A 10,621-nucleotide genomic window follows, 5' to 3' on the forward strand; every position below is an offset into this window, starting at 1 on the left:
GAAAAACAAAATCAAAATTAGTATAAAAAAAGACTAAATCCTTATTAAAACACAATGACTTGAAAAAGAACAAGACTAGCCCTAATTTCGTGGCTTTTGAAGGAAAAGCAACAATGGTGGGTTGAAGAACTTAAATAAAGATGGAGAAGGAAATTCGTGCAATGGGTGGTTATTGAAGCAACAAATTTCAACAACACAGGAAAATGAAGAACTTAAATAAAGTCGTGGGGTTTGGAAGATGATGTACGAAATGAAGAGAAAACACAGTAGAGTCGTATGATTTGAAAAACTTGAAGAACTTGAAGAGATTTTTCGTGGATTTTTGAAGAAATTTTCTAAAGTTGAAGAGCTTGAAGAAGAAGACAGTCGTCTTTGTGGGTTTTTGAAGAAAGTTATTTTAGGGTTTTAAGCAATTAAACGTCAAAACGCGTTTTTTATATTTTTTGAACTAACTATTTGCTGTGGGCTTCTTAAAAAACCGCAGTAAACAAGTGCTTATAAAACGAAATTTTTTTTTTAAAATACTTATTTGTTGCGGGCTTAATAAAATCGCAGCAAATAATGCTTATTTTGTATTTATTTTTTTTTCGTTTAATAAGCACTTATTTGCTGCGGGCTTAATAAAACCGTAGCAAATAATGCTTATTTGCTGTGGGCATCAGGAAAACCGCAGCATTTGTACTATATATATTTTTTTCTTTTTTTTTTGCTATTTAATGTTGCGTCTAAGGAATACCGCAGCAAATGACACACAGCAAATGAGGTTTTTTCCACTAGTGAATGGATCTTAAAATTGCATTTCTATATGAGGAATTAGATGAGGAAGTTTATATGAAACAACCCAAAGGGTTTATTTTGGAAGGGCAAGAGCAAAAGGTGTGTAAACTTGTTAAATCCTTATATGGACTTAAACAAGCACCTAAGCAATGACATCAAAAATTTGACGAAATAATTTTATCCTTTGGAGTCAAATTGAATCAAGCCAATAAAAGCATTTGTAGCAAATTCGATAGACATGGTAATGGGGTCATCATTTGTCTATATGTAGACGACATGCTCATCATTGGTACTAATTTAGTACAAGTTTAAGAGAGAAAATACTTTTTGTCTAGGTCCTTTCAAATGAAGGATATAGGGGAGGCCGATGTGATCTTAAGTATTAAAATTACGAGACAATGTAATTGAATTAAGCTATGTCAATATCACTATGTTGAGAAAATACGTAAGCGGTTTAGTATGCTTGATAAGGCACCGATCTCTACTCCCATGGAACCAGTTATGAAATTTGCCAAACATACCAGACAACCAATTTCACAATTGGAGTATTCAAAGGACATTGGATCTTTGATGTATGCCATGACCTATACAAGGCTTGACATAGCTTTTGTGGTAAACTAAAAAGATTTACAAGCAACTCGGTTCCCCATCATCGCATGGCGATAAGGAAAGTATTAAGATACTTGTTGCGTACCAAGGATTATGGTATTGCATATAGTGGAGAACCTTCTATTTTAGAAGGTTACTCCGATGCTAGTTGGATCACTAATGAAGAGGATAACTCTTCCACTAGTGGTTAGGTGTTTGTTTATGGGGGAGATGCCATCTCATGGTCCTCCAAGAAACAAACATGTATAGCTGATTCCACTATGTCAGCGGTTTTCAAAGCTCTTGTCTCAACATCTAGTGAAGTAGAGTAGGTTGGCACTCTTAGGTTTTGATGATGACTATACTTTATATAAACAAATGTATTTTTAGAGATTGTATGTAGGTCGATATCCGGTCTTGTTAAGGATAGTTGATAGTGCCTATGACTTAGTCTATGAACGTGTACTTCTCAAAAGAATCCAAAGAAGTTAGATAAGGTATATCGCTTAGGATGCCAAATGTAGACAGGAGGTCTACTGTTCCCAAGTTTGATGATCTAACGTTACTAGAAAATGAAAACAGTGTATTCTTCCCAGACTGGAGTCTGGAGAAGATACGTCTGCTGGAAAAAATTCCGATTAAGTTATTTTCTGATTTTTTAGTTGATGTATTAGTTAAAATTAATTTGTTAAATTATTTATTAATGAAGTTAATTATAACCGTGTGATTTTCTAAGTATGGAACATTTGTTTCCTTATTTTTTTTCCTTTTAAAAAGGCTTTGATTTTGGATCTAATTTAAGTAACTAATCTACCTATTATTAGAAAAAGGGAAACCGTAGCTTTTGCTTAAGCATCAAGCTTCCACTTATTTCTCCCTTATTTATGAGGAAAGGTACAAGTGTTGACCGTGGGTTTTGACCTTGTAATTCAAGATCCATATTATTCTCCTGAATTTTTGGGATAAGGAAATAATGGGTAGTTACTTCCTTTTTATTAGCTAAATTAACTCTATAAATAGAGGACTTGTTTGATCCTTAAAAATTGCATTCGTATATGAGCCAAAGAAATCATACGAGAGAGATTGAGAAAAACTAACAAGAAATATTTTGTTCAAAAATTGTCAATTAATTTACAATATTTTATTGTGCAACTCTTTAATTTTATCTTTAGAGAATTTATCCTTGTAAAGGATTTTTGAGAGAATTGTTGTAACTAGACTTGGGTAAGTCTAGGGGAGAATTAGAAAGCTTCTAGTGAAGCTAGAGAAGAGAATAGCTTTGAGTAAAGCTAAGAGAGAAGCTTCGAGTGAAGCAAGAGAAAGAGAAGTTGGCCTAGTAAGAGAAACTTCGAGTGAAGCAAGTTGTTTTATGTAATTGTAACGAATTGCCTAAAACATATTGGAAAGTTTTGAAATCCCGAGGGGTCGTGATTTTTTCCTTCTATTTAGGCCTAGAAGGTTTCCACGTAAAATTGTGTTGTCTGTTTTACTTTTTTGCATTAAGTTTAAGTTTTTATTCTTCAATTTAATTCTTCAAAAAAAGAGCTAAAATACTTAAATTTATTAAAACTTCAATTCATCCCCCCTCTTGTTGTCGTTCCCATCTCTAACACTGTCTACAGAGTGGTTAAGAAATCTTATGTTTGAGATACCTTTGTTACCTAGGCCAATTTCACTGATGGCTATTCATGCGTATTGAATGACGGCTTTAGGTAGGGCTTATAGTCAAGTGTATAATGGTAAGTCTAGTCATAATGCTCTCAGGCACAGCCTAGTGCAAAGACTTATCACTAATGAGGTCATAACTTTTGACTATGTGAACACTAAATTCAATGTGGCTGATTTTTTTTACAAAATCCATGAGTAGGGATTCAATTGAACAGGCGTTAATTGCAATCGGATTATGTCAATAAAAGTCATTTGAAAAGGCCCAATTCACGCTTGAGTAAAATCGTGTATTGAATTCAATGAGCTAAAATTCCTTTTGATTTTTGTAAGCAACAAGTTATAATGACCCATTGTTGCTTTGGACAGTGATGAATGAGGTAGTCGTCCATTGAAAATTCTTAAGATCAAGAGTTGAAGAGCTCTTGGTGTTGTATCCGTTTCACGGGGGTATGTTTTATACATAATGAGAACCTACCTATATAAGTTTAAAGTGTGGTCGCTTCAAGTTGTCAAGATTAGCATACGGGACTATGATAAACTTATGAATAAAATATGGACACACCCTTATAATGTGTCAGGTTAATGACTTTGTGTTATTCATTTTGTGTGTACCTCATCTTCGAGTGGTTAGAAGGGTCATTTGATTCAAATTCGAATCAATTTTGGCCCGAGCACTTGTGAAGTGTGTTGTACTAGGCGTTAATTCAATCCCTAGGGATATTAGCATTGATGCATGTAATGGAATTATAAAATTTGTTTTGTAAATGAGAAATAGTTTTAATATACTCTAAATGGGGGAGGATTGTTGAGAATTTAGTGTATTAAATCCTAAGTAATTATCACCAAGTATTACAAATAGTGGTGGGACAAAATGTATTAAAAATACAAAGTCCAAAAGGGGTTCAAAGGATAGGACAAAAGATAAATTGGAAAACCAAATTAGCAAGAAAAGCCGACTCGGATTTCCTATTATTGGGCCTAAAGCCACTCGGCTTCAGGTTTTGGAAACAATTTTTGTTCAGCATGAAAAGCCAAGTCGGCTCTCCTATGGGTGGGACAAAAGCCGACTCGACTTTTTGTTTTGATCAGACCGTTGTGTCTTTACGTTTTCTTTGAATTAAGTGCATTGGATTCCTTTTCTTATTTCTTATCAATTCGGATGTTACAAAGGCATGAGGAGGACTAATTCTCATGAATACCATAGTTATAACGGTATTGATTGATGGTCATTATGGTTGATCGTCAATGGGTGATCAAATGTGCCATGACCCTTTGCTATACTTGAACTAGTATAAATAGGGGTTTAGTGAAGGATGTCAAACACACCTAATTTATGAATTCTTTATCCTTGCTTTCTCTCTTACTTGTGTTCTTTCAAAAAGCATCAAACACTTTGTCATGAAGTCACATATCCTAAGTACTAAGGGTGTGTTGTGTTGTTTGTATCTCATTAGTGTTGAGTTTATACAATTTTATATGATGTTTGAGTTTAATTGTGCATTTTCTTGTCTATCTATTTGGGATTGTATGTTAAAAGAATGAAGTCTTTCTTGTCTACACAACTCAAGCTAAGAAGGGGTTTTTAAGCATTTAATATGGGCAGCCTGGTAGATCTTGGCAAGAAGAGGAAGAAATACAGTAATGGAGAAGCAAGAACATGTTGAATGGAAGAGGAAGGACGTGCTTACTTTTGATGAAATGAAACAGGGGTAAAATGGTCATTTCCATACTTAACGGATATTAAACGTTTTTACCTTAATAATGTGACGGTAGTTAATTTTTCAAGAGTTGAGTGCTATTTTGCGGAAAAAATTATAAGAATTGCTACCACTCGCCTTTTGGCATAGTTGGTGCTTACCATATAGAATATCCCTTAAAAAAATATGGCTAATTATTCAACTTTTTACTAATTTACCATACCAATCAGATTGATTTGGCACTTAATTTTAGGAATCATATGATTTTCTAATTGTTCAATCGTTTTCTAATTTTACAATTATTTACACATCAAAATGTATAACGTATTATTCTAATTGGTTGATCAAAATAATAGGCAAAGTAGTAAAGTATTTTAATTCTCAAATATTTTAATTTCCGTAGACTAGCGTGCTATTTATAAATATTTTATTCCTATGTGTATATTTCCTAAGAGTATAATAAGACAAACGTGATATTTAATAATACTAATTATTCAATTATTTAATAATCAACCAACTATTTACTAATTATTCAATTATTCTAATCAACCAATTATTCCATGTATACTGTTGGACCTCTTGAGTTTTGATGATGACTACACTTTATTTAAGCAAATATGTCTTTAGAGATTGTGTGCAGGTTAATATCTGATCTTGATTATGATCGTAGATAGCACTTATGAGTTGGTTTATGGAAACATACATGTCAAAAGGATTCAAAGGATGTTAGGAGAATATATCACTTGGGATGTAAAATGGAGACAGCAGATCTATTGTTTCCAAGTTTCCAAGTTGAATCTAGCAAAACTGAAATTTAGAGACAGCGCACTGTTCCTAAGCTGAAGTCAGCCTATGTTAACTGAAAACTCTGATTATTTATTTTTAATTACCATTTTTAGTTAATGTATTGAGTAAAGTTAATTTGTTGCAATTATAATTTATTAAAGTTAATTGGCAAAGCTTTTTTCTAAAAGTAACTAACGTTTTAATTAAATTTCTTTAGGACTTATATTTAGTAAATATTGGATTTAGTAAATATTGGATTTACTAAATATAAGAGCAGCAGTTGGTTTTCCTAAGAGTTTAGAATAACCAATTCCTAAAATTAGTAAATAGGTAACCATCCCTATTACTATTAATAAGCAACGTCCCCTGTTTATAGTAAGCTCAACCGTATCTATTTTTAGCATATAGTTCCAACAATTATCATTGGAAAAAGGAACTGCAGCAAAAATTTAGGATACGGAAAATGCTGCTTAAGGGAACAGAAGCTATTATTAGTAAATGGGAACAACGGTTTTTGTTACAATAACCGTATGCTTGAAATTGTCAAGTCTAATGCCTATTTTCAAAAATTAACCGTAAGGAGACTTGGATTATAGGATCCACATTATTCTTTGGTTAAGGGAATAATGGTTGGAATATTCCATTTTGTTAAGGATTTTATTTTTTATATATAGCAATTAAATTCGGCTATTCCTAAGTATCTAATGTATGAGCTTTGTTATTTTCATGCGATTATTTTTGGAAATTTACAAGAAATATTTTATTTCAAAAATTGCCAATCAACTTACAATATTTTTCTTGTGCAACTTATTGATTTTATTTTTAGAGAATTTTTAACCTTTTTGTAAGGGTTTTTGAGAGTATTTGTAATTAGACTTGGGTAAGTCTAAGGGAGAATTTGATAGCTTTAAGTGAAGCTAGTGTGGAGTTTAGCTTTTAGTGAAGCTAAGTGTGTTGCTTTGAGTGAAGCAATTTGAGAGAGAAGTTGGCCTAGTTGATTCGCTTCGAGTGAAGTAAGGTGTTTATTGTAATTCTAACTAATTGCCTTAAACATAGTGGAAAATTTAGAAATCCCGAGGGGTCGTGGTTTTTCCTTCTATTTAGGCCTAGAAGGTTTCCACGTAAAAATCGTTTGTCTCTTTTAATTATTTCGCTCTAAGTTTAAGCTTTATTTATTTTATTCAATTTCGCAAAAACAGGGCTAAAACGCTTAAACTAGTAACAACAACAATTCACCCCCCCTCTTGTTGTTGTTCCCGTTCCTAATTGAGTCTACATATACTAAACTAAATTAGACTAAAAGTATAATGTATACTTGAAAGGAATAAGACTAATTAACTATTTCCTGGTTTAACTATTTCTGTACCATACATCATACAATATTAAAAAAAAAAGTTTGAAAATGAAAATAGGAAAAATCTTAAAGCTTTGCCAAATGGATTAATTAAATAGGTTAGAATAGATTACTTGGCACTTTATTTTCCTAAATTAACAAGAAGCAACTTTTAGTTATGTATTTAAAAGATTTTAAATTAACATCTATTCTTTAAACATAAATAAGAATTTATGAAGGTTAAGAAATATTTATATACTTTTGTTAAATAAATCATACAATATAATAAAAAAAGTTGAAAAATGATAAATGCCAAAATCTTAAAGCTTTGCGAAATGAATTAATTTAATAGGTTAGAATACATTACTTGACATTTTATTTTTCTAAATTAACATAAAGCTAATTTTAGTTATGTATTTAAAAGATTTTATAACATCTATTTTTTAAACCTAATAAGAATTTAAGAAGAGTAAGAAATATTTATATACTTTTATTAAATAAATAAATATAATTTTATGTATTCAATCAATTAATAAAATATAAATATTTTATGATACATATATTATTCCATTAAATTGTCATGCGTAATCATAAAATAGACACGTAGGAGCTAGACATTTAGACTATGAGTATAATGTAATGCATTTGATACACATAACTAAACGTATTATTTATACTGTATTGAGTTAGAAAAATGACATTTAGCGCGATGCATTTGATTATTGAGTATGAATATATTCATAGCTCAATTAAGTTTATTCAAGATTCATACATGTATGCAAGAATTTCATTGCTAGTTTCTTTTTTATTTCGCTTTTAGTAAGCTAATAAAACAAAACTAAAATATATAATTATATAAACTGCCAAGCTAATGCACAAACATGCATTGCACGGGTATCTTCGATCCTATACAGAAAGGTTAATATTTTTTATAGGTTGATTAGAATAATATATATATATAATAGGTTGATTAGAATAATATATATATATAATAGGTTGATTAGAGTTCTATACAGAAAGGAATAGGACTAATTAACTATTTTCCTAATTTAAGTATTTTCGATCCTAAGACAATATGGTTAATTATTCAATTGTGTACAAAGTTACCAATTATTGACTAATCCGAATGATTTGACACATAATTTTAGGATTTACTAATCAACCAACTATTTACTAATTCTTCAATTATTCTAATCAACCAATTATTCCATGTATACTTAAAAGAATAAAATTATAATTTATACTTGAAAGGAATAAGACTAACCAACTATTTTCTGGTTTAACTGTTTCCGTATCATACATCATACATCATACAACATAATAAAAAAGTTAGAAAATAAAAATGAGAAAAATCTTAAAGCTTTGCTAAATGGATTAATTAAATAGATTAGAATAGATTACTTGACACTTTATTTTTCTAAATTAACAAGAAGCAAATTTTAGTTATGTATTTAAAAGATTTTGTATTAACATCTATTATTTAAACATCAATAAGAATTTAAGAAGGTTAAGAAATAGGAAAAATTACTTTTAAAAATTTCAACTTCGTGTGATTTTATTCTAAAAATTCCAACTTTAAATTAATATTTAAAACTCCAAACTTTGATGGCAATCTAATTCTAAAGCACTTGACCCAATGTTTACCGGTATAGAAGGTTAAAGTACTATGTGTCTTCTTTTTATTTGTCCATGTATAATCATGTGTTTATATTTTTAATCTAAATAATTTTTTTAAATAAAAGAAAAGAAAACTGTAAAACCCTTTCCCTTTCTCCCTTTTTAGTGTGATTCTGGTTCCTTTCCCCTTAGCACCTCTTATTCCCTAACCCCTGTAAAACCTTCTACTTGACCATAATTGCCGCCAACTCACCACAAACGACCACCACAAAACCAACATCACCTTGTTTAACAAACTGTAACTATAACCAACACCATCACAAAACCACTTTCTATGACTTCTCATCAAACACCTCAACACCACAAAAACCAAAGCTCATATGTCATCCAATGTTGCTTCTACTTTAAGGTAACATCTTTATCCTTTTTTTCTACAACTATTGCAATAATAATATATGAATTCCCAAATTCTATTAATAAGAAAAGGTTTATAAATTTACTTATACAACCTTAGAAAAATCAGATTTACAAAATGGTATTGATCCCAAAAGATGGATTAGTTTGAATTGGAATGTGTTGGGGTGTGAAAGAAGGAACTTCTTTTCCTCTCAATGGGAACTCAAGAAGTGAATAAAGAGTTGGATTGGGTCGGTTTGGTGACCGTTGGGGAGAAAGTACTTGTAATGTTGAGTAGTTTTATGGATGGGCTATCATGATGTTGGTGTTTGGGTTGATAACGCGTCAACGGTGAAGGGCAGAGAATGACCTTGATTGGCGGCAGAGCTGAGTGGGAGGATTAAGGGTTTGGCAGGACTCCCAGCACGACCACGACTTGTTCTAGGGGTTAGTGGAGGTGACTTTTAGGGATTTTTTTTTATATTAAGAATTTTTAAATAAAAAAATCATAGTTAACTTGTTTTACTATTTTTAGGTCATTCAAGACTTAATAATTAAATTTCCATCAAAATTTAGAATTTTAAATATTAATTCAAAGTTGGAATTTTTATAATAAAATTACAAAAAGTTGAGATTTTAAATGAATATAATTCTATGAATCAAATCAATTAAAAACTATAAATATTTCATGATTACATATATTATTTCATTAAATTGTCATGTGTAATCATAAAATAGACACGTAGGAACTAGACATTTAGACAATGAATATAATGTTATGCATTTGATATACATAACTAAATTTATCATTCATGCTGTATTGAGGTAGAAAACTGACATATAGCACAATCCATTTAATTATTGAGTATGAATATATTCATTGCTTAATTATGTTTATTCAAGATTCATACATGTTTTTATCAATTACGTTGTTAGTTTCTTTTTTATTTCGATTTTAGTAAGTTAATAAAACAAAATTAAAATAGGAGTATAATGATATAAACTGCGAAGCTAATACACAAACGTGCATTGCACGAGTAGCTACACTAGTAGTTTTAAATGGAATAAGACTAATTATTAAATTAGTAAGTATGTATAAGACTAACGTGATGAAATTTTCTTATTTCAATTAAAATTCTCAATTAGTCTATTTAGCCTAATTAAGAGAATTTAAAAACTGAAATAAATACAATAACTTGTTTCCTAATTTACCTAATATTAAATGGTAATATTTGGGCAGGAAACGAAGTTCTCAGAGGTTGCCACGTGGCAGGTGGTTATTTCTTTAGTTTTAGTTATAGATTACAGATAAATTATAGACTATAGATTAAGGTGAAATAGGTTGAAGACAATGATTAATTTGGAAATTTAACGAAAATAACAAAGCTTTAACATTTTTTACTACCTCCATCCAACTAAAAATGTCCCATTTAGCTTTTTTCACGCTATCCAATGCACTTATTTAATGAATATCTTTTATTATACAAAACGAAATGTTATAAAAAGTAGATATTAATAATTTTTGCATTGAGATTTCACTGCACTGTGTTTAATTTATAGATTAAGAATTGAATTCAAATTAAAAGCAATAATCAAACACGATTTCACTTCATTAAGTTTAATTTATAGATTAAAAATTAAATTTAAATGAAAAATAATAAGTGAATAATATCAAAAAGTAAATGAAATATTTTGAGCGGAATAGAGAAAGTGTTGAAATAGATAGGAATAAATAGATTTTTACTTCTACATTGCACTA

This window comes from Amaranthus tricolor, chromosome 8, assembly GCF_026212465.1.
Source record: "Amaranthus tricolor cultivar Red isolate AtriRed21 chromosome 8, ASM2621246v1, whole genome shotgun sequence".
Classification (NCBI taxonomy): domain Eukaryota; kingdom Viridiplantae; phylum Streptophyta; class Magnoliopsida; order Caryophyllales; family Amaranthaceae; genus Amaranthus; species Amaranthus tricolor.